This window comes from Camellia sinensis, chromosome 14, assembly GCF_055761805.1.
Source record: "Camellia sinensis isolate YWXY chromosome 14, ASM5576180v1, whole genome shotgun sequence".
Lineage (NCBI taxonomy): Eukaryota > Viridiplantae > Streptophyta > Magnoliopsida > Ericales > Theaceae > Camellia > Camellia sinensis.
The window spans coordinates 94,960,032-94,979,113 of record NC_138974.1 but is presented as its reverse complement, the minus strand read 5'-3'; positions in this window follow the sequence as shown (position 1 = coordinate 94,979,113).

Genomic DNA, 19,082 nt, shown 5'->3' with positions numbered 1-19,082 from the left:
TTTATTGTCACGTGTACGATCAGGATTAAAGGCTTGAATAACCTTCCTTTATTACCCTTATTATGCCACGTGTCGAACTGTAACTGGCTTTTACAAAATATGTAGCCAACAATAATTTAATAATTATTAATAATATATTAGATCATAAAAGATATAATAATTTGAGAACGGAGAATTCAATTGTCCCCGAAGTCCGAAGGGATGAAGATGAAAGTAAATTTTGTGCCTGCTGGAGAAACAGATCTCAAGGAGGGGAATTGGAGTAAATATTATAATTCATTGCTTTTACATGAACAATTTCTTTAAAAAAAATTAAATAAATATAGGATAAGTGTTTCATATTGATTTTATGAATTTTCTATGTTCGACCACAAAAAAATAAAAAATAAAATGATACTAAATGCACCCTACTTTAAAGAAGATGAAAAAAAATGGTTTACTTTAAAACATTCATTAAAAATGAGGTTGCATACGCCTTGCACCAACGACAATCAGTGGTATGCTTGCTTACAACGGCGTAGTTGAGTGGCATTTAAATTATATATTTAATTGGGCAAATTTTACTTTACTCTCGTATCATTTAGGTCATATGCGGTTTATCCCTTTAATATTTAAAAATAATCACATAACTTTTTTTTATAGTTTGTAAATTGAAGTGCACTGTTAGAACCATTAATAATTTAATGAAAAAAACTAAAATATTTATATATTTTCGTCATTTGTTTGAAAAGTGAAGTGTACTTTAACCATTTTCATGTGCGATTTATTCCATTAAAATTTGAAAATGAGTATATAACCCTTTGTGTTTGCCACGTATTTCACACTTGTTATTAAGTTAGACAAAAAGTTTAACGGTGCACTGTAGTCAACAAATCGCGTGGGGATTATGCTGTCATTTCTAAACATTATGAGGATAAACCGCACGTGGCCCAAATCACATGGATAAAGTGAAATTTGCCATATTTAATTTTTTGATAAATTATATTTTTCATCCTTATAGTTTAGTCGAATTTTATTTTAGTTTCTATTAATTTAATTTGAATAATTTAATTTCTACCTTTTAAGTCTAATTTTAATTTTTTTTTTGTGATGTGTACGCCTTAAAAAGCTGATAATTGTCTCAAAAACATTAGTTGCAACCTTCAATCACAACATAATGACCAAATTAAAATTAAATTAAAATATGCTGATGAAACTGTTCAATTTTATTCACCAAAAAAAAAAAAAAAACTGTTCAATTGAAAATTCGAATCAAATTATAAGAATTAAAAATGTAATTTATCTTAAATTTTTTAATTTGACTTTCCTCCATTTCAAAATAATAATAATAATAATAATAATAATAAATTGAATTTCAAGATTACCCAACAATAAAATTTTTTAGATGCGAAGGAACCTCCAATAAAATTTAATTTATTATTTTTTATTTGTAAATCAAGTGTTGGAACTAGCTTGCACATATATCGATTAATTTTGAGATTCTCAAGTTAACGATCGGGCAAACTTCTAGTGACTCCTTAGAATGAATTGAACTCAAAATTTTTACCACTCGACCAATCCCTTATGGTTAAATTTTATAAAATTTTGTCCATTCATATAATTTTATATCCCATTTCATAATCGATTTCTATATTAATGACGGAACTGATCATATTTTATAACCAACTACAACATAAAAAGGGCAGTTGGGTTCTCAACACGGTCAAAGGGAGGGTGTTTTCACATCACCCATTGTGATGTTTTGATTGAAATTCGTTTTGATTTTATTTTAATAATTCAAATTATTTATATTATAAAATTTGTTAGGCATATTATCCATATAAAAAAAATAAGATTAATCGAACATGTATAACTCTATGATCGGATTATAATTGTTTTTAAAAAAAAATGTAGTCTTGTTATGAGTTATACATGTTTAATTGACATGATTTTTTTCATGAATGATCTACTCAATGAACCCTATAATATGAATGGTTCAAATCATTAAAATAAATTTATCAAAACACATCCGCACACTCACAGCACAGTGTTGTGCAACACCACCCTTTATCCTCTCAACACATGGTTTGGTAGGTGCCTAGCTGTAATTTGATTGTTTAACCATAGGAAAATTCTAATGCATATCTCTTTAAAAAGAGTATATTATAAGCATTCTTAATTATATCATTTTTTTTTAATTGTGACTTATTTTCCTACTTAATTATGACATTATTTTAGTTATGTATCATGCTATATTTAGTTATGACTCAAAAAATTAAAAATTATGACATTTTTCTTAATTTTAAGATGCATATAGTAGTGTTCCCTTAGCAATATTGTTGTTGTTCATCTTCATCTTCATCTTATTATTATCACCGACCATGTTATTGATGCCACCAATGAGATATATATTGAAGCTTCTAATAGTTAATTGGCAACTAAATCATCTACCTTATTATTGTAGTAGGAGGACTCAATGAAATTCAAGATACTAATTCATCATCCTGGCCATGATGTAGATGAACTCTTAAAAATTCTATCTTCACAATTCAATGCTTTAAACCCCAAATTGTTCTAAAATCACAGTCCTTTATAGTCTTGAACTAGAACCCAATCCCAACAAATAAAATGTAAAAAAATTTGTATTAAAAAAATAAATAAAAATCAAACAGAACCATATGGTAATGAAATTTTTATAGTTCTATATTATACACTTTTTGACTTCCAGTAAATAAAACACATTATTTTCTAAAATTCAGTAATTCTAAGTTTCACAGTTCCACAAACAAAAAAAAACTATAGAATTTTATTTTTGTAACAGTTTAATACCTAAAATAGATTGTAACAAATAGATTTTGAAAATATAAATTTTATAAAAAAAAAAAACAAATGTATATGATGAATATGATAATATTTTAAAAATTAAAACTATAAAATAATTAACTTGACATCCCAACAATGGGTACCCAATATGAGTGGCATTGGTGGGCGCTATACAAAGATGAAGATCAGTTTGAATTTTTTCTATAAACTAAAAAGTATGATTTAAGCTACCAAACATCAAAATCAACGGGTACGGATTCTCTACCTGAAATTAATGTATTTTGCTGTCTTAATAAACTTAAAATTATTTTTAGTAGAAGTTAAGATGGATATATGGGAGTTGGGTTCTCAACACTTGGTTTGGTAGTTTGTTAGGTGGCATTTGATTGTTGTTTAACAATATGTTGTTGTTTTTTCTCTTCTCATTAGTATCTCTGACCATGTTATTCATTGATGTCACCAATTCTACTAGTTAGGCAACTTTGTGGGAGTAAAAGGACTCTACGAAATTAAGAATTAGAAAAACAGGAAAAGTAACATTACGAAAGAAGTGCTTAGGACGTTTTTTCTTCAAAATACTAATCCATTCATGATTTTAAATATGGGTACTGTTCAGTGTGTTTGGTTTGAGTTTTTTGAATTAAATTTTTTGAAAACTCAATTATTTAGTTTTCGTGTTTTTTTGTTTTTAGTGAATATTTTTAAAAATTTAAACATTTTTTTTACTTTTTTAGATGCACCTTACTTAAATATATCTAAAAAATAAAAAATTTGTGAAAAAATATTTTAAAATTTTGATAAATACATAAAAATAAAAAAATATATTGAATTCTAGTATTTTTTTTTTTTGTATTTTTGATATTTAGTGAATTTTTAAAAGATTTTTTTTCACAAATTTTTTACTTTTTAGATATATTTATGTTAGGTATGTCTAAAAAGTAAAAAAAATTGCTTAAAATATTAAAAAAATTCAGTAAAAACAAAAAAACACGGAAAATAAGAACGTAGAATTTTCTGAAAAGTGTTTTTGAAAAAACACAACCAAGCAAGCTAGTTGGTATCATAAATAAATAATTTATTTATTTATTATTATTATTATTGATAACTTGCAGGACATGTGACACTCTCCTTCTCATTTGGAGATTATAAGAAATTATGAATTATTAAACACATGTGAAGAGATGATGGAGAATTTGGAGGATCAAAAGCATGAATTGGAGATCAAAGGAAGTTATGGAGACATAAAGATGAAGTGGAAGATCATGGAGTGTGAAGTGTGGAAAATGGAAGAATGTGGTAGTTATTAGGTAATTTTTTCCTATAAGTATTTGCCTATAAATAGCCATTCATGATTACATTATAAGGGAATCCAACTCAAATAAAAGACAATTGACTTCTATTTTTCTTGTCATTTATATTTTCTTATCATTTATATTTCCTGCACTTTATTTTCAACACTTCCTTTTCGAAACATAGGAGTAGAGGTAATTTTATGCACTTCATTTTCAAAGCATAGAAGTAGAGATAATTAATCGTTACATTGATTATTTACTCAATCATCTTTTTCCGTCTCCCTCCTCTTCTTTTAATATTTCTTTTCTCTACACTTGGTATTTTTGAAGTCCTTTTCATTGAGGCAAAGGAATGGTCAACACAATCACTTGATAATTGGCTTGAATTTAATCTATAAGGGTTTTTCAATCCTTACTGACACACTCACATTTATAGTATTTTCTTTCATAGGAAAAATAAGCCAACATATATTTTTTGGCATACCCAGTGGGATGCCAATGAATTGGATTCGTCCATAAACAAAAAATTTTGGATCTTCAAGAAGAGATCCATTTTTTTGATGAAACAAACTTCCGTCCATTACAATATTATTTGGTAGAAAAAAAAAGACACGATTCAATTGGAGAAATTCATGAACTTGGTATGGAAGTTCGCCAATGGAATGATAAGTTATCAACTCTCACTACCAAGTCTTTAACCGAGCCTTTAATGGCTGAAATTGGTGAATTTTTTCAAAATTCTTTCAGTGTTGAAAATGGCAAAAGGAAAGAGTATTTCATCAATGGCTCGGGGGGTTAAAAAACCCATTTTTAAAGCCAACTTATGAAAATAACATGACTAAAAAGCATGTTGTTGAGCCAAACAGGGTTAAAAACGATGTTCCATATAAGGCTCGGGAGGTTGAAAAACTCAATCTTAGAAAGTCAAACCATGCAAATAGTTTGTCTATGAAGGATTTTCATCAGCCATTAATGGCTAAAACAGAACAACCAATTAGGCCAAGAAATGATGAAACTCACATGGAGGATTTTCATAAGCTGTTAATGGCTAAACTAAAATAAAAAAACAACCCTATTTGTCAATGAATGATGAAAACTATTTGGCCAAAGAATTCTTTGACCAAATGTGATTAAAGATGATGATCAACTCACTGTTGATGGATTTAAAATATTTGACACTGTTGAAAATGTCAAAGTATTTGAATTTCAAGTCTATATTATGCTATGACTTTCGGTGTTCAAAATCTATTTTGGATTTGTGGGCCGTATCAAAATTTAATTTTGATGAAATGGCTAATAAAACAATCATCTTTTAGCATTGTTCTATATATCATGATTTTTTCAACAATCATCCTACCTACAAGAGTTTATCATGTTCACTTCGAAGGTATGTCAAAGCATTTCAAAGGGCCACAGATCTGGCTCAAAGGTAGGTTGAAGCTCCCCCAAAAGCACTTCGAAGGTCCATATATTTGGTTCGAAGGTAATTCAAAACGGGAAAACATTTCAAAATTCCATATATTTAGTTCGAAAGTGGCTCAAAGCTCCCACAAAAGCACTTCAAAGGTCCATATATTTGGTTCGAAAGTAATTCGAAACTCGAAAACACTTCAAAGTTCCATATATTTAGTTCGAAGGTGGCTCAAAGCGCCCTCAAAAGAACTTCGAAGGTCCATATATTTGGTTAAAAGGTAATTCAAAACACCTTAAAGTAGTGTAATTTGAAGAGTGTGTATGTTGTTTGTCACTTCGAAGCAATTCAATGTAGTGCAATCAGAAGTGAAAATATATTGTTAAGGTCTGAAGAATCGTGCTTCGAAGGTGTTGAAATTTCCATAGTTTCATGATGCATTGAAGTCTCGAAGTAAAGCATACTGTTACTATCGGCTTAAAGAAAATAACATTGGCATGCATTATGACTAAATCAAATTAGTGATATTTTGCTAAGAATTCACCACTTCAAACACATGCAAAGTAATCCAATTTCGAAACACACATTAAAATTTGAAACATGTGAAATTATTTTAATTATGTTTTGAAGCTTTATAAACTCTCCAAGCAAGTAGCTATTTTGTATTCTAAGCTTTTAAAGCTTCTAAAATATGTCGTGAGCACCTTTTGAGCAAGGTTTTGGTTCTTTTTTTTTTTATTATCAAAATTTCAATCATATTGTATGATGAAAGAACCTTCGAATGCATGTCTCCTTTCAAATACATTAATCAATTAGAAATTTGGTCTAAATTGATGTACAACTCTTCATGAATTCGACGTTTCTCATTCCGAAAGAGTTACGGGGGGTAATGTTGGCACAGTAAATAAATAATTTATTATTATTATTATTATTGATACATTGTAGGACATGTGGCTCTCTTCTACTCATTTGGAGGTTATGAGAAGTTATGAATTATTAAACACATGTGAAAAGATAGTGGAGAATGTGGAGGATCATGGAGTATGAATTGGAGGTTAAAGGAAGTTATGGAGACATAAAGATGAAGTGGAAGATCATGGAGTGTGACATGTGGAAAATGGAGGAATGTAGTAGTTATTAGGTACGTTTTTCCTACAAATGTTTGCCTATAAATAGCCATTCATGGCTACATTGTAGGGGGATCCAACTCAAATCAAAGACAAATGATTTTTATTTTTTCTTGTCGTTTATATTTCTTTGTCATATATATATTTCATGCACTTTATTTTCAACACTTCTTTTTCAAAGCATAGGAGTAGAGGTATTTTTACGCACTTCCTTTTCAAAGCATATGAGTAGAGGTAATTAATCGTTACTTTGAATGTTCACTCAATCATCTTTCTCCGTCTCCCTCCTTCTTCTTTTAGTATTTCTTCTCTCTACACTTGGCAATTTTGAAGTCCTCTTCATTGAAGCAAAATAACTGTCAACACAATCACTTGATAATTAACTTGAATTTAATCTATAAAGAATTTTCAATCCTTACTGGTATGCTCGCCTTTATGGTATTTTCCTTTGTAGAAAAAATAGGCCAACAAGTACTATATTAGATGATATATATATATATATATGAATGAGGTTTTTAGTCTATTGATATCGATACAATTCATGGTTTTTGTATAGGGAGCAAATATTCTTCGTGTCCGTGCTCCTCGCATCCAAGCTCGCGTTGCCTCGAATGCTGTCAAGTTTCCTAAAACACAATGAAGTGAGCTACCCGGCTTCGACGATCAAGTTAGCTTTTTGCAAAGAAGGGGAGCGGAGAGTGTGAGTATTGTAGGCTTTCTTACCCTCTTCTCTGTGAGGACGTGTGCTTTATCTAGGCTGTGACCTTGATTTCCAAGATTGTGCGTGCACTGCCTCCTTCGTCCTTTCTTGGACTTATGGACGTATTATCCTCTATTTTCCTTATACGTGTATGCGTTAATACTGCCAAACAGTATTGGCCAAACCACCAAACAGTATTGACGCGTACTTTGAGCAATCTTCCAGACCTTCACTCAATTGGGCCACATGGCACACCCAAACCGGGCTACCACTTGTAACCAAATCCTGGTTCAACTATCCCCCAATCTTACCGGTTCAGTGCTCTAATGCCAAGCCAACTCGAGTCAACTTTGTCAGCTGCCTTATAACTCGGCACCTCCTTGCACGTTAGACCGGTCCACGTTGGTTTGTTGATAGCTCGGCCAACTCTTTACACGTTAGGCCGATCCATGTTCATTCCTTCATAGCTTGGCCAACTCTTTTGCTCACCATTTCAATAGCCTTTTGCATGCTAGCTTGTCGAATATCTTTAGCTCGGTCCTTGGTGTGACCCATCTTGACTTAGCCCAACACAGGACCCAACTTAAGGTTAGATAGCTCGGCCCAAACTTGTGACCTTATCCAGCTACGCCCCGACCTATTACCGAGGCGCGAGCTCAATTCAACCCATAACTCGCCTATCATTCAATCTACATTCATTATCCTAGACGAAGGTTAGCACAACCCATTTGTTCGACATAAATTTCCCTCTTAATTGTCCCTTGATTCCATCTACTTCAGCATGACTGGAATTACCTAGCCTAGTCGAGCTAAGTCCTCGCCTAAAACCTCTTTAGTGCGGTCCCAATCACTTGACCGTCTGAGCAGCCCATCAGTTAACCTGACAACATACCATATCTAGGACATGTGGCACCCTCTCGTTGGTTTTGTGTAACTGCCCAACCGTTACGCACGTACCCTGAAAATTCGAATTATGGCACCTTTTTACTTCCACCTATATATGGGTGATACATATACTTTAGCCCCTTACTGTTCATCTTCTTCTTAGAACAAAACCCTAACTGTCAGAGCCTTTAAATGCCATTTCTGCATCTCGCCGACTAGGATCCCTGTTTTTTCTTTCATCGATCAGTTTGTTTTTGTTACGAAAGCTTTTTTAGCGACTCAAAATCTTGATCTTCACTACACACAGTAAGTACCTTCAGTCTTTTTCTAATCTCCATTGTTGTTCCTCGCGTTTTTCATGTTCCTTCTATTTTTTACGCTTTTTATTTGTCACAATCTGGGATTCTAAACCCATAATTGCTGATTACAACCTTAAAACACCCATTAGGGTAGGTCAACGAGCATTTAGGCTCATTTTAGGCATAAATCTGCACTCAAAGTTCTTCTAACCCAGGTTCTGATATAAACTTCAAAAACCTTGGGTTGGACCAAGCTAAAATTCCACTTTTAATCTTAAAAGCCACCAACACCAAGCAAAAACGAATTTTTGTGCCTAGTTTACCCAATAACCAGGCTAGGAAAGTGAGCTTGTTCCCTAACTGAGTTGAAATGACCTTACCTTTGAAACTTAGCAAAAAATTTCGCCTTAAGACCAAGCTAGGATCCCCTGCCCCTATTCCAAAGCAAATCCAAGATGTTCTAAGCCCAATAACTGTGCTAGAAACCAAGCTTGTGTTCAATGACCAAGTTAAAAACCAAGCTTGTGCTCAATAACTGAGCTAAAAAGCAACCTTATGCTCAATGACCGAGCGAACTTAGTCGCTCTTGGTCACCTTTGTCATTGTGTCAATGCTTGAATGTAATACACTTCATATTTTACCCATGTAGACTGGACTAGGACCAACCAGGCATAACCCAACTGACTTCTAGTGACACTGAAAGACCGAGTCGCCGAGAAAACACATCTTCAATAAGTTAGGCGCAAAATAAAACTGATCTCCATGGGTAAATATCGCTACTGGATGAGCTCACCAGGGGCCATTGCTGACTTCCAAGAAGAATTTAGAATTCCTAACGACGTTCAATTTGACCTTGCCGAGTAGGGAATCACACCCTAGTGCTGACTTGACTCTTGCCCCTTCACCTTAGTATCAATAATATATAGGGGACTTTGCTTCCTGGTCTAGCCCTTAATATGTGAATTCCTTAGGCACACTAGATTATGCCACACACAACTTTCTATCAATACATACAAGATAATAAACGGCGTAGCCGCGCTAAATCTCTTGTTAGGCTTAAATTTAGGATTAACTGAGATATTTCACAAATACTCTCCTAGTAAAAATAAAGGCGGTTTTTGTTGGTACCTTAAAGTGAAGAAGGGCAGAGTAAAACTAATCGATGGAACACCGGACAAAGACGTCAACGATGATGACTTCTTGTGGATCTCTTGCAACTATGAGGATAGTGAGGCACCAATACCAGGCTGCTGCATAAATAAAAATAAAGGAAGTGTTGGTAAGCAGAGTAGTTCGGTTTCACCTTTCGTCTTTTAAAAAAAGTGATTCACCGTGCTAACACTTGTCTTTATTTGCATATTACAATCATTTGGTGGCCAACTATTCCTACGCTAACTAGGACACTATCAGGGTGCACTAAGACATCCAGATCGTCTTTGCCACGCCTTGTTGGGCTATGAGCCGACCTACCACTACAACGCACCGCACAAAGCCAAGGTGTCTGACTTTCTGCACGAGCCTGCACCAGAACCATATCATACTCTTCCCAAAGTTGTCTTGATTCCCTTGACTGCTGAAGAGGAAATGGCCAAACAAAGAGCAATCAAGTGCTGATCACCACCAAGCAAAGTTCTTCCTAGTCGACTGATCAGCTAAGGGTCAGATCGTCCAAACCGTTGTATAAGAGACTGGCTCGGTCCTTGCTTTGGCCACTGCATGGGCGACTTCTCGACCCAATAAAAGGCCTAGGCAGACCTCATCCAAGCAACAATTGGTGGACGAAGACTCTATCGAGCTACAAGATGCCGAGCAAGGATGGCAAACCAAGCGAGTTGAGACCGAGCATGTTGATCCCAATCCTGCTCCCCTAGCATGGGCACTCGAACTGAAGTACTAGGGTCGGGCAGTGGCTATGACGAATTTTGTTTATGCAGACAAAGATAACATGTTGTGCTTTAATCTGACCAAGGCATTGCTTTTTCCTGCTGATATGGAGAAGCACCCAACAATTGACCAACTTAAAAGCCATTAGGTCAGCCTCGAAGTCCTTGGTGCTAGTAAAAATTATTCTTCTCACTTTTCTGCCTAACTTTTTGCTTGGTTTCGTTGTATTGATCGTATTGTTTGCAGGCCACGCAGAAGAACTTCATTGCACATGAACACATGCTAGAGTTGAGGAGGAATCTCAGTGTTGCCATTAAAGAAAATGACGAAAAAAAGGCCAAGTTGAAAGTTCTTAAAGCCACTCTTTCGAACATTACTGCCGAGAAAGATTAGTTAGCTAAGAAGCTAAGAAAGGAAGATAAGTCGAAAGCCAAGGTAGCGAAAGTTAAGAAGTGGAGATACCCGGACAAGTTGAAAAATCTCAAGGATGAGCACAAAGATGTGTTGAAGGAAGCGATCGACAAGGCGGATGACCAAGGCTTCAAAGAGGGGAAGAAGACTTACAAACGGCAACTGGAAGCAACCAAGGACATACTCTTCTAGTGTGGTTGGAAGGCAACCGCTAAGAAACTTGGCCAATTTGAAGATACTGAAATCTTCAAGAATCATCCTTTTCACTTTCTCCTTCCTAACATGGAAGCCCATGTTAGCGCCGTTCAGAAAAAACCGATAGAGGTTGCCAAGGCAGATAGTGCAGTTAAGAAGGCGCCGACCTTCCAGACCAATAGCGCGGTTTCGCAAGAGTCGGTCTAGGTTACCAGTGTGGCGTAGCGGTCGACTTTCCAAGTTTTAGATGCATGCTCCTCTCAACCCGGCGTCACTACAAAAGAAGGTATTACGGATCTGACCATCAACGAAGACACCACGGCTGAAGAAGAACTCAGTGATCTTGCTGTTTGATCCATTTTCCTTTTTTTTTTTTTTGGTGAAGCCAGGCTACATGCCCACTTTTTGTAACCAGAGTAAAGTGCCCCATCTTCTATAACCACTCTAATTTTGAATGAAAATCTCAAGTTTTTGCAAGTAACATTTTAACTTTTCTCAATATCGATATTGCATTTTCCTTTTAGTGCTTTCAACCAAAATCTTAATCTACACTTCTCACCGAGAAAAAAAGTTAACAAGCTGTCGAGGGCTATCTCGCCAAGTGAAAACAGCTCAGCATAAAGTTCCAAAGTTTGAAAATCGTTAACTTTCATCTAGCCGAGCAAACATACCTCGGTTGATGGTTGGAACTAAACAAAATGCTAACTGTGTATTTGCCGAGTAAAAATAGCTCGGTAGTGAAGTTTGAAATTAGGCAAAAACCAACATTCATGTTGCGGAGCAAAATTAGCTCGGCAAGGAAGTTTGGAGTTATCCAAAACATGAACTTTTATTTTGCCAAGAAAAATTAGCTTGGCGAAAGAATTCAAAGTTGGATAAAACACCAACTTTCACGCCTGCCGAGCAAAATTAGCTTGGCGGGAAAGTTTGAAGTTAGACAAAATGCCAACTTTCATCATACTAAGCAAAATCAACTTAGAAAGGAAGTTTGAAGTTGGACAAAACACTAACTTTCACTTTTTTGAGGGAAATCAACTTGGTAAGGAAATGTGAAGTTGGGTAAAACACCAACTTTTTGTCGACCATGGGGCCATGCAAAATCCGTTTGGTTGAACTTGGGAGTGCAGCAAATCGAAAAGAGAATTGTGCAAATACAGCAATTTCCGAAAAGATAGACTACTTTTCTCATTACATATAAAGTAGAAGGGGCTTGTACAAAAGCAAGAAGGATTACACTTAAAAGTAGAGCAATTTCAGGTTAGCCACATCCCAAGGTCCAGGAATGGTTCAATCATCCAAATCTTCTAAGTGGTATGCCCTTTTTCCAGCAAGACTGGTGATTTTGTATGGTCCTTTCCAACTTGCCCCCAACTTTCCTTCTCCTGACACAAAAGTGTTGCCCATTACTTTGCACAAAACCCAATCTCCTATTTTGAACAAACGTAGGTGCACGGTCTTGTTATATTTTTTCGACAACTCTTGTTGGTAAGTCGCGATGTAAATTAGTGCTCTTTCTCTTCTTTCTTCAACAAGGTCCAACTCCAAGGTAATGGCTTCACCGTTGAAATCTAGCTCAAAATTTTTAGTTCTGATGGTTGGCATGCCAATTTCAAAGAATGACAGATTCCATGCCATAAGCCCAAGCAAAAGGTGTTTTCCTAGTGGATCGTCTTAGAGTAGCTTGGTATGCCTAGAGTATTGTTCAATGCTAACAGTTGTGCGACCATCTCCTTGCTCGGCTACCCTGATATTTCCCTTTCAAGCACGCTGTTATTCGACTCTGTATGTTGGATGACACCTTCCCCCCTAGTGATGCGTCATTAGATCTAGTGGATTGGTTTACCACTTCCAACCTTATCGACTAGTCGCTAGAGTTGTCTGATTGTGGCTGGTTTGCAACTCAAAAAGCAGTAGTAGGCATTGCAATTTCTACGACACTTATCCCTTTTCCTCAGCTAACTATGGCTGAACTTGTAAAGCTTCGGTAGGTTGTACAACTTCCGTAACACCTACATTTTCTTATGTGGCTAGTTCTATAAGATCACTAGGCAAACAGGATGGGAGCCAACGGTGAACTTGGCTACGAAATTAGCTAAGGCTTGCACCTTGACCATTGTCCTAGGGTGAAATTTGATGTTTTATTGCCTTAGCTTGACCACTATTTCAAGATACAGCCCGAGAAATCCACCTTCTCAAATAGCACTTTTATTGGCAATTCTGTGAGCACCACTATTGTATGAGCGTGAAAATAGTGTGCTAACTTTTTGGACACCATCATAAGTGCCAAAGTGAGTTTCTCTAGAGATAGGTACCTCAACTCGACGAGGAGTAAAATTTTGCACACATAAACAATGGGCAGATGCTGGATGCCTTCAGCCTAGACAAGCACTACGCTGACCGCGTGTTGAGAGACAGCCAGATAAATGAAAAGTTGTTCACCGGGCTTCGACGTAGCCAAGAATGGAGCGGATGATAAGTATGCCTTCAATTCTGCCAGAGCCTGGTTGCATTCTTCGTCCCAAATGAACTTAGATTTTAAAGATTGAAAAAAGGTCTATAATGATCTGAAGACTGGCTAATGAATCTATTTAGCGCGGCTGTTATCCCGCTAAAATATTGCATGTCATTTGTTGAGTTTGGCCGCTCTAGCTCTTGTATCATTGTTATCTGGGCAGGGTCTGCTTCTATACCTCTGTTCGTTACCAACCCTATGTCGAATGCGCACTTGGATGCATTTAAAAATAGCTTATGGCGCTTGAAGATATCAACCATCTCGGCTAGGTCTTTCAGGTCGTCATCTTTATCTTTTCTTTTGACCACTATGTTGTCAATATAAGCCTCCATAGTTCGGCCAAGCAAAGGGGCAAACATCTTTGTGATCATTCACTGAAAGGTTGTCCCCGTGTTTTTCAAATACAAAGGCATGAACATGTAATAGTACAACCCTCTTGGTGTGGTAAATGAAGTGATCTCTAGGTCTGGCTCGTACATAGCTATTTAGTGATAGCCACAGTATGCATCCAGGATGCTGAACCTCATATGCCCGCGGTTAAATCCACCAACTGATCGATTCTGGGAAGTGGAGAGCTATCTTTAGGGCAAGCTCTATTGGTCGTCTTGTAGTCAACACAGACTCACCACTTCCCATTCTTTTTCGACACTACCACCGTGTTGGAAATCCACCGGGGATAATGTACCTCTTGAATTGCACTTGCTACCAATAAGTTTTTGACCTCATCTACTTCTACCTTGGTATGGTGGAGAGTTGATCGCCGAGTTTTTTGATTGACTGGCCAGGTGTTTGGAAACACGTTCGGTTGATGGTAAATGAAACTTGGATCCACGCTACACATATCGTAAGGTGTCCAAGTTTCATGACCCAAACCCGCCCTTAAAGGTTTAGGCTGTAACCGGCCAGTAATCCTAAATTACCCGACCTCAAAAGATAGAATTTCAAAATATATAATTCAAGGAACGGGCCTGAAGCGGAAGCAAAGTATAAAATTGTCCATTGAGCTGTACATACATGCTATGAATAGAAACAAACAAAACACATCACATATTATACCATAATATTTACAAACATTTATCGTTTATACATAACCCAAGATCAAAACTAAAAACAAATGAACTATACAAAAACAAAGCTTTACGAGCTTGGCCAAAAAAGAAACTAAGGCCTCAACACGGAGTCATATCTCGGATGGCTTTACAAAAAGGGTTAACTCCAAAGAAGCTTCTAATGCTAGACTTTTGGATGCTCACCTGCATGCATATATATAAATGGAGTGAGTTGAAAGCCCAATGAGTAATTTCAATGTAAAGGGGGTTAAATGAATGAGTTACATAACTTGTCAAAACAATACAAGTTCTTGACATGATTAAAGCATATTTTGGAAACGTATAATGACAAATACAATTCACTAACCCTTTCATAGCTTAACATGTTGCGTAGTACTCAAAAGCCTTATTTAACTGGTCAACATACCATACGAAACTTTCATATAGAATGACTTCATTTGGAACACCTATATTGGTGACTCATGCAAAACATCACACTTGATGATTTATACAGATCATCACTTTGATGACTTATACATTTGATGAGCTCATTCAGAACGTCTTTTACATGTAGATACATATGGAATGATTACTATCGAGATCATATGAAATGCCCACTTGGACAACTCATACGAAACGACAATAATGTGTAGACACTATACAGAACGATTGCTATCGAAGTCATGCGGAACAATCATCAAAGATCGACATCATACAGAACGTTTACAATGGGTCAATAGCTTATACAGAATGTACATGATGAATCAGAGGTAGAACAAAAGTTATCGGAGATCAAAATACATTTTCCATATTGACATAATAGTCATTCAAAAAGGAAACTTATTCATTATTAGCAAAATCTCATTTTCGGAAAACATATCATATTGTACACAATTCGGGGTTTCAAAGCATAGCTTAGCATCTCAAAAGTACTTATTCGAACAACTTGTCAGATCTCATAACTTGTAACAAAGTATAGATCTCATAGCTTAACACATTGCATAGTACTTAAAAGCCTTATTTAACTTGCCAAAATACCATACGAAACTTTCATATAAAATGACTTCATTCAGGACACCCATATTGGTGACTCGTGCAAAACATCACACTTGATGATTTATACGGATAATCACTTTGATGACTTATACATTTGATGAACTCATTTTGAATGTCTTTTATGTATAGATACATATGGAACGATTACTATTGAGATCTTATGGAACGCCCACTTGGACGACTCATGCGGAACAATCATAAAAGATCGACATCATGTGGAACGTTTACAACGGGTCAATAACTTAACCAAAATGTACATGACGGATCAGAGGCAAAACAAAAGTTATCTGAGATCAAAATACATTTTCCATATTGGCACAATAGTCATTCAAAAAGGAAACTCATTCATTATTAGCAAAATCTCATTTTCAGAAAACATATCATATCGTGCACAATTCGGGGTTTCAAAGTATAACTTAGCATATCAAAAAAACTTATTCGAAAAACTTGTCATATCTCACAACTTGTGACAAAGTATAGATTTCATAGCTTAACACATTGCATAGCACTCAAAAGCCTTATTTAACTTGTCGAAATATTATACAGAACTTTCATATAGAATGACTTCATTCGGAACACCTATATTGGTGACTCACTCAAAACATCACACTTGATGATTTATATAGATCATCACTTTGATGACTTATACTTTTGATGAGCTCATCCAGAACATATTTTACATGTAGATACATATGGAACGATTACTATTGAGATCATATGGAACGCCCACACGATTGCTAGCAAAGTCATGCGGAACAATTATCAAAGATCGACATCATACGGAACATTTACAACAGGTCAATAGCTTATACAGAATGTACATGATAGATCAGAGGCAAAACAAAAGTTATTGGATATCAAAATACATTTTCCATATTGACACAATAGTCATTCAAAAATAAAACTGATTCATTATTAGCAAAATCTCATTTTCGAAAAACATATCATATCGTACACAATTCGGGGTTTCAAAGCATAGCTTAGCATCTCAAAAGTACTTATTCCGAAAACTTGTCATATCTCATAACTTGTAACAAAGTATAGATTTCATAATTCACTATATAGCAAAACCAATTTCAAAATATCCTATACAAAAGTATCTTTACAAAGGCATTACTCACCTTAACTAGTTCAATGTTCTTCCTCTATGTTCGAGCCTATACATTACACATAACCATATATATTGTCACACATATTCAAATCGAATCTCTTCTTCTCTTTTCTAATTCAATTCATCATGTTGGTTTCTTACTTATTAATCCTCAATGAGTCATATTTCATGCCTAAGAATGCTTAAAAAACATGAGGATGGAAATACGAACACAAAACATATTTTCAAAATATGTTGAAATAGGGTCTTCCCCGAGCCAACCTTTGGTCGCTTGAGCAGGCACAGAGGTCTGCAAAAGTACTGGATGGGCCTAATATACACTCGAGCCAACTTTTTTTTGCTCGAGCAGATGCAAAGCAAACACTCAGTTCGCTCAAGCAGACCTTTGGTCGCTCAAGCAGTCTGCGCAAACTGCAAAGATGCTGGAAGCTCGTAAAGTTGACTCGAGCGATCTATGAAAATTATAGGTTTCAAAAATGAGAGTTTGAACTTCCAAACGCCAATTCTAAGCCTTGGGTCATGCATGGCTTGTTCAAAAACATAGAATCATTTTAGAAAACATCTATACATAACAAGGTTTTGAAACCCAATCGGACCGGCCGGTTTGAACTGGTGACCGGGTGAGGTTCTGGTCTGGTTGACCCTCTTAATCCATTCAATGACAAAAATTGGTGGTTTTAAAGAGAACCAGATGAAAACCGAATCGGTCGACCCAGTTGCGGGTCAATTAAATCGGGACGGTTTGATTATGATATATATATATATATATATGTAAATCATATCTTTCTTTGCTTTTTCATTTCTGTATCTTGATCTAGGGCTTTTTCATTTCGGTCAGTAGCTCTATCTCTCTCAGTAGCTCTATTCCTCTTTTTAGCAGCCATCAATCATCATCACCACATACCATTAAGCAATCTAAACTTTACACAGTTCATCACCAAATCTGCTGCCAAAGAATATCTACCTCAAGGTACTACTTTTCTGTAATTTGTAGCACAACTGCATGTATCATTGTCATAGTGGTATTTGATTTGGTTTCAGAGGGTTTCCAAAAATATATATATATATATATATATATAATATTATTTACAGAGAGAGGTTGAACTCAATATATATATATATATATATATTATATGTACAACTCTATTTCATGTTTTATTTTATTTGTTGTTAGTATGTGAAGTGTTACGACTTATATTTAGGATTTTTTTTAAAAAAAATATATATAGAAAAACATCACTAAAAATATTTAAGATTTTTTTTTTTAAAAAAAATTGAAAATTTAATATCTATATTGTTAATTTATAATTTTTAGAAAATTGTCTATGACATAATTATGACGTCACGGCTCGATCCGGTTCAACCAAAATTGAACTCAAAAGTTCATGCATACAAGATTTTGGAAACTCTTTTCCCAAAACTCATGTATTTAACAAAATTGAGCTCATGTAAGAAACTCCTTTCCAAAACATGAATCCAAGAGTTAAAACATGTTGAATCAAAGATGCATGTACAAATTAACTATCAAACTCAACAAAGTTGATCAAAACCAAACTTGAAATGGAAAAACTCAATATATTCATGCATGCATGTGAAGGTACAACACTTTCTTGACCTTCTTTAACAAAATACATGCAAATGACTATATCTACTCCATGAACTCAACTTATCTTCAAGAATTGAGGGTACAAAACTCACCTAGAGCCTTCAATTACTCCTACTCTTGCACAATATAGGTTCCTTTAGCAAAACCTTCAAGTTTTTCTTTAGCTTTACACTTTCTCTCTCTCTCTCTCTCTCTCTCTCTCTCTCTCTCTCTCTAGAATGAGAGCTCACTCTCCCTCTAAAATGTTCTCTCAGAATTTTGCACTCAAATGAAGAAGAATGAGCTCAAGAATGAGCTTATAACACATATAAATAGTTAGGGTAGCTTAATACATCAATTAGAACATTAGGTTAACTAAACTCAACTTAATTTATCAAATTGAATTAATTTTTAATCAAATTTACCAAATGGTTCTAAAAATTCTAATTATTCTATTCATGTAGCCAATTTTAGTCTATGATATCATTTAAGCCTTCAATTTTGAATTCTAAATAGAAATCATAACAGGTAGTTTTCAAATCAAACAAATATACACAAATTAATCACAAAGAACATATCACAATTAAAAATTAATACTCAATTATAATTATGATATGCGTGTTGGGGTCGTCACATCAAGCAAACACTTCCATGTGAGAAATCAGGAATTTCACAATGTCCAACCACTCTTTGGCTAGATAATAAGGATCCTAATAGAAAGAATTTGTTTGGGTAGCTCTCATCAATGCGGACTTTCACTAAG